Genomic DNA, 6,863 nt, shown 5'->3' on the forward strand with positions numbered 1-6,863 from the left:
TTGGTATGTGGATGTTTATTCTCCAGGATGAAGGCTTGTTTTTGAATCCTTCCTTATGTCTTGCTTAGTTCCCTACTCAGTGGTATACACATATTAAGTGCTTCATACATACTTGTTGAATGTATGCTTTTTCCAATTCTGTCCTTCCATTTAATGCATTGATTCACCAAATATTTATTATGTGCCAATGATGTGTCAGGCATTTTTCTTACCTTTCAGATAAATTCATGAACAAAAAGGATAGAATTCTGTCATTGTGAACCTTACTTTCCAGGAGAATGTAGGTTTGTGTATTGAAATTCAGATGCCCCAGTCTTATGTTTTAGATTTGTTTCTGTAGCTTTCCCTGTCCCTTTATTTTATTTTAAACATTTTTGTTTTGTTTTGTTTTGTTAATACTCACCTGAGGATATTTTTCCATTGATTTTTAGAGAGAGTGGAAGGAGGGGGAGAGACAGAGAGAGAAACGTTGATGTGAGACACATTGATTGCTTGTTTCCCGTACGTGCCCTGACCAGGGCCAGGGATCGAGCCTACAATCAAGGTATGTGCCCTTTACTGGAATCAAACCCGGAACCCTTCAGTCTGTAGTCCGAAGCTCTATCCACTGATCCAAACCAGCGAGGGCTCCCTGTCCCTCTATTGTCCAGAGCCCAGGTTGCAGTGCTGGGGCTACTATATCCGTTTCGATATTCCTCTTGACTCCCAGGGCCAGAGAGGGGGAGTGAAGTGACTTGAGGGGCATCTCAGTTCTCTCAGAATGGTTCTCTCTCGCAAGCCATCCCGTGTCCTGAACTTCCCTCTGCCCATTTAAACATGTCTGTAAGCTGTATCGGAGCCAGCTTCTGGAGATAATGTTTGTCAGTCTGGACGCAGGCCAAGAAAACAGGAAGGCACATGCATATGTGGGCACAGTGTTAGCTACGACCCATGCCTTGGTCTAGTCCCAGACAGGTGGCGGGTGCCACATTTGCCAGGGTTTGTGGCTCATCAGCTGCCAAGATAAAGGATTCTTGCTTTTCTAATTGGGGACAAACGCCAGGTACCAAGATCCCATGTATGGGATAAGTATGGTGTGCGTTGTGATCGGGGATATGCGTAGAACAAAGCATGGTGCTCTCTAGTCTCATTTTTATTTTCATTGTTTCTGTAGCGAATTTGAGGAATGGGGGTAGGGGGTAGTAGAGAGAGAATACCAGTGTATTCTCAACCTGTCCAACAGGCATGTGCAGGGTTAAAAAATAATAGCTATTTTAGAGTATAGTAAAATGGCACTCTCATAAACTCTTAGGAGGAGAAAGTAAGATTTGAATACAAACTTACTAGTGAGCATTTTGGCAACATGTTTCAAAAGCCTTAAATATCCTCTTTAATCAAGTAATTTTATTTCCAGGAACTTTTCCTGAGGAAATAATTTTGTATTTGCACGAAAACTTACTCAGAATGATTTTCTTTTAAGTGTTATTGACAGTGATGAAAAACAACACAAATGTTCAACAATACAAAATTGGTTAAGTTAACAATGCACATTTATGCATTAGAATATGAGGTGGCCATTAAAAATTCTATTCAGCCCTGGCTGGTATGGCTCAGTTATTTGGGCATCATTCCATGCACTGAAGAGTTGCTAGTTCGATTTCTGGTCAGGGCACATGCCCAGGCTTTGGCTCAATCCTGGTCTGGGGCATGCAGCCGATTATCAATGTTTCACTCTCACATCAATGTTTCTTTCTCTCTCTCTCTCCCTCTTCTTTCCAATTTCTCTAAAAATCAATGAAAATCTTTTTAAAAATTCTATTCAAAGACTGGAAAATGTCAATAATTTTAAAGTTAAGTGAGCAATACATGAGGGTTAATTATAGTATCCTCTGTACCTTGGGGAATGGTTGAAATTTGTGATAATAAAACTAAAAACTCTTGTTCTCAAAGAATGGTTATAGTTAATGCTTAAGAGACATCATCAAGTGGAAATTGGCAGATTATCAAACACTAGGGGCCCAGTGCACGAATTTGGGCACATTGAAAGGAACTGTGGGTGGCGAGACTGTGGTGGGCACAGGGGTGGGTCTCGGCCCATCTTCCGCGCCCCCGCCCGGCCCCTTTGGCTGTGGTCCCCCATCCCCTGTCTGCCAGCAGCCCCACTCCTGCCACTGCCACTCCCATGCACTGATAGTGCCAGCCCCGCTCGCAACCACTGAGGGTGTGGAGCGATTGGGGCTGGCACCAGCAGCAGGTGTAAGCAGGACCAGCGCTGTCAGTGCCGCCGCTTGCACCCACTGACAACGCCGAGCGATCGGGGCTAGCACTGGGCGCCCGCAGCGGGTGTGAGTGGTGGCCCCAGTGCCAGCTGCGGGTGCGAGCAGAGCCGGTGCTGGCAGCAGGTGCGAATGTCAGGTGGAACTGTGGCATGCGGGAGCAAAGAATTTTTAGTAATCACCAGAGGCTCACCCTGATGACAGCAACTGGCACCCCGCCTTGGTCTGGTGCCCCCCTCCCCCCACTCACCGGCTCCACCATCCCACTGCAGCTGATGCCCGCCCTGTTCTGTGCTCTGCCACTTGCTGCGGATGCCCGTCATGTTCCACACGCGCCCCCTGGTGGTCAGCACATGTCATAATGACCGGTTGTTCTGCCGTTCAGTCTATTTGCATATTAGAGTATATATATATATATATATATAATATATATATATTAGAGTATATATATATATATATGCAAAATAATATTAATAGTGGCTATCCCAGGGTGGTGCAAATATAGGGACTATAGAGTTTTCTTGTTATAATTCTTTATATTTTCAAATGTTTACTTAATAAACATGCATTACTTTTATAATCAGAAAAAATAATATTTCAGTATTAAAAGGGAGAATCATCTTATAAAAGAAGGAGGGAGAGTCGGGCAGGTCTGGGCCCTGGCACATGACTTACCAGCTGCATGACCTGGGGCAAGTTCCTTAACCTTCCTAATCCACAGTTTTGTGTCTGTAATAAGAAAAAAAAATGTACCTACTTTATGGGGCTTATATGAAGATTAAACAAAAACAATAAGGAGAAAGGTTTTAAAATGGCATCCAATAGAGAGGAAGGGCTCAGTAAATGTTATTTTAATAAGAACCATGTCTAATTTCTGCTGAGGTCATGGTAGCATGATTGATAGTCGATTGGCCTCCCTACAGTAAATAACTAGAGAACGGGACAAACTGCACGAAACAACTGTGTTCAGATGCTGAACAACAGGCACGCAGAACTTAGGTTCCAGAGAGGCGAAGACACATTCGGTGAGCTCTCTGATTTCTCTGGCTTTCTGGACTGCAGGACAGGGAGGGGGTTGCAAGGAGATCACGGCAGCCTCACTGAAATGAGGAGACAGATGTAGATTAGAGTTTGGGGAGGTTGAAGCAACTGGAATTTGTGGTACAAGTTAACCAAGAAAAAGGAAGTACGCAGAAAAAGGGCTATATGGGCATTCACAGGGTCCCTTCGAGTCTTTGGCCAAATACAAGACTATACAGGCTGGGCACATAACACAATTTACCAGAGAAACAAAAGGTACAAGGAACCTGCAAACTGAACAGTAACTGGAGCTTGCAGAGCGTCGACATTCTAATTCCAACCAGCCAGCCAGTCGGTAAACCCCAGAAGGGCCACACCTGGGAGTTAGGCAAGAGTTGTCCTGAAAGAAAGGGTACTTTAGCCGAAACCGGTTTGGCTCAGTGGATAGAGCGTCGGCCTGCAGACTGAAGGGTCCCAGGTTCGATTCTGGTCGAGGGCATGTACCTTAGTTGCGGGCACATCCCCAGTAGGAGATGTGCAGGAGGCAGCTGATCAATGTTTCTCTCTCATTGATGTTTCTAACTCTCTATCTCTCTCCTTTCCTCTCTGTAAAAAATCAATAAAAATATATTTAAAAAAAAAAAAAAGAAAAGAAAGGGTACTTTAGACCAGCGGTTACCAACCTTTCGGACTTCAAGAACCACCGGTTGGTGACCGCTGCGACCTTCCCAAGGAAAACTTGAAAATAAGCCTCAAAAGACCATGCTGATCCCTGGCTAAATCAACTGCCTATAAAAATAAAGCTGAACACTTTTCAAAGGGGAAACAACAGAAATCCAGGTACTAAAAAACATGATGCTCACAATGTCCAGAATCCAATTAAAAGATTACCAGGCACGAGAAAAAAACAGGAAAATAAGATTCCTACCCAGCCATAGAAACAAATCCAGAAATGATGGCAGAAACCAGCAGACAAGGACTCTACAGAGCTATTGTGAATATGTTTAAGGATTTAAAGAAAAACTCAGTGAACATAATGAGAAACATGAACAATTATGATAAGAGAACCAAATGTAATTTTTAAACCTAAAAATCTGAACTGCATAATTCACTGGGTGGGCTTAGTAGCACACTGCTAAGATCAGTGAACTTGAAATGTAACCCCTCCCTCCCCCACGCCTCCAAAAAAAAAGAAGAAAGAAAAAAGTCCAGATTGAAGCTCAGAAAGAAAAAAACCTGAAATTAATTAATTAACTAATTAATTAATTAATCGAGCCCCAGTGACCTCTGGGACAATATTAAGCAATCTAATACGAGTAATTTGAGACCCAAAAGGAAGAAATGTGGAAAAGATATTTGAAGCAGTAATGGCTGACATTCCAAATTTAATTTTAAAAATGTATATTTACCAAGAGATTTAATAAACTCAACAAACCCCGAACAGTATATAAACACAAAGAACCACATCAAGACATATCTTAATCAAATTGCTGAAAGCCAGTGATAAAAGCAGCCAGAAAAATAGACATTACTTTCAAGGAAACAAAGATAAGAATGTCCACTGACTTTACACCAGAAATAATGTAAACCAGAAGACACAGAGAAACATAGAAAGAAAATGTTATCATAAGATTCTTCATACAATAAACAGAACCTTCAAAAATGCAGCTGAAATATATTTTTAGATAAACAAAAGCTAATTACTAAAAAGTAATTATTGCCTGCATTTCAATAGCTGATGATTAAAGTAAACAATAGCTAATTATTAGAAATGACTGCTGCCTATATTACAAGAAATAGAAAGTTTTTTAGTTTACAAGGAAAAAGTACTAGCTCTACACAAAGAAATGAAGATCATTCAAAACAGTGAATAAGTGGGTAAAAGTGTTCTCATTATTAAAATTTTCTTCAAAGTTAATTGAATGTTTTTTAAAAAATATTTTTATTGATTTCAGAGAGGAAGGGAGAGGCAAAAAGAGATAGAAACATCAATGATGAGAGAGAATCATTGAATGGCTGCCTCCTGCATGTCCCCTCTACTGGGGATTGAGCCTGCAACTGGGGCATGTGCTCTGACTGGGAATCAAACCAGTCAGGGTTCATAGGTCGATGCTCAACCACTGAGCAACACTAGCCAGGCAATAATTGAGTATTTAAAAAAAATAATAATACCAACATATTTGGGGTCAATAACATGTACATGTAAAAGGCCTGACAATGGGAGGGAAACTGGAAGCAGACTGTTAGAAGGTCTAACATTATCTATGCAGCAGTATGATTTTTAAAAAATTAAATTTATTGGGGTGACATTGGACAACAAGAAGTACGATTTTATTCGAAGGTAAATTGTGATAAGGTAAATAAGTATATTGTAAACTTAAAATTATAAAATTAAAACTAAGATGAATAAAGAAATGGATATTATATGACATTGAAAATACTCATTCTAAAAGATGACAGGAAACATGAAAAAATGAACAAAGAAGAGATGGGACAAATTGAAAACAAATAGCAAGATGGTTGATGTAAAGAAAAACCCCCAAATCCCAACAATATCAACAATTACATTAAATAAAAATAGACTAAACAATTAAAATTTAAGATTGTCAGACTGGAAGAAGACATGATCCACACAGGCTGTCTGAAAGAAATACATTCTAAATATAAAGATCTTAAAAATAAAAAAAGGAAGTAAAATATACCATGCAAGTATTAACCAAAATAAAGCTATATTAAAGTGGACTTTAGGACAAGGGATATTACCAATGACAGAGGGACAGACATTTCATAATAATAAAATAGCCAATTCATTATGAAGACATAACAATCCTAAAAGTGTATGCACTCAGTAACAGAGCTACAAAATACATAAAAAAACCTGACAGAATTAAAAGGAGAAATAGATAAATCCACAATTATAGACATATTAGTACTCCTTTCTCAATAATTGATAAAATAAGTAGCTAACCAACCAGTAAGGACATAAATTTGAAAACTATCAACATGACCTAATTGGCATAGATAAAAAACTAAACCCAGTAGTGGCAAAATGCATATTTTTTTCAAGTCGAATAGTCACCAAGAGAGACCATATGCTAGGTCATAAACTAAGTCTCAATAAATTAAAAATGAGCATTTTAAAATATATATATATTTTATTGATTTTTTACAGAGAAGAAGGGAGAGAGATAGAGAGTTAGAAACATCGATCAGCTGCCTCCTGCACACTCCCTACTGGGGATGTGCCCACAACCCAGGTACATGCCCTTGACCAGAATCGAACCTGGGACCCTTGAGTCCGCAGGCTGATGCTGATCCACTGAGCCAAACCGGTTAGGGCAAAAAATGAGCATTTCTTTTTATTATAAAGTAATTAAATGAGAAAATATATCTGTAAAATCTCCAAGTACTTGGTAATTAAATAAGGCATTTCTAAGTAATCCATAGGTCAAAGAATAAATTATAAGAAAAGTTATAAAATATCTTCAATGAATGATAATGATATATAAAAAATATATAAAATATTTTATATTTATAAACATGTTAAATATCAGAATTTGTGGGGTTCAGTTAAAGCAGTGCTTAGAG

This window comes from Myotis davidii, unplaced genomic scaffold (genome assembly GCF_000327345.1).
Source record: "Myotis davidii unplaced genomic scaffold, ASM32734v1 scaffold892, whole genome shotgun sequence".
In the NCBI taxonomy this organism is placed as follows: domain Eukaryota; kingdom Metazoa; phylum Chordata; class Mammalia; order Chiroptera; family Vespertilionidae; genus Myotis; species Myotis davidii.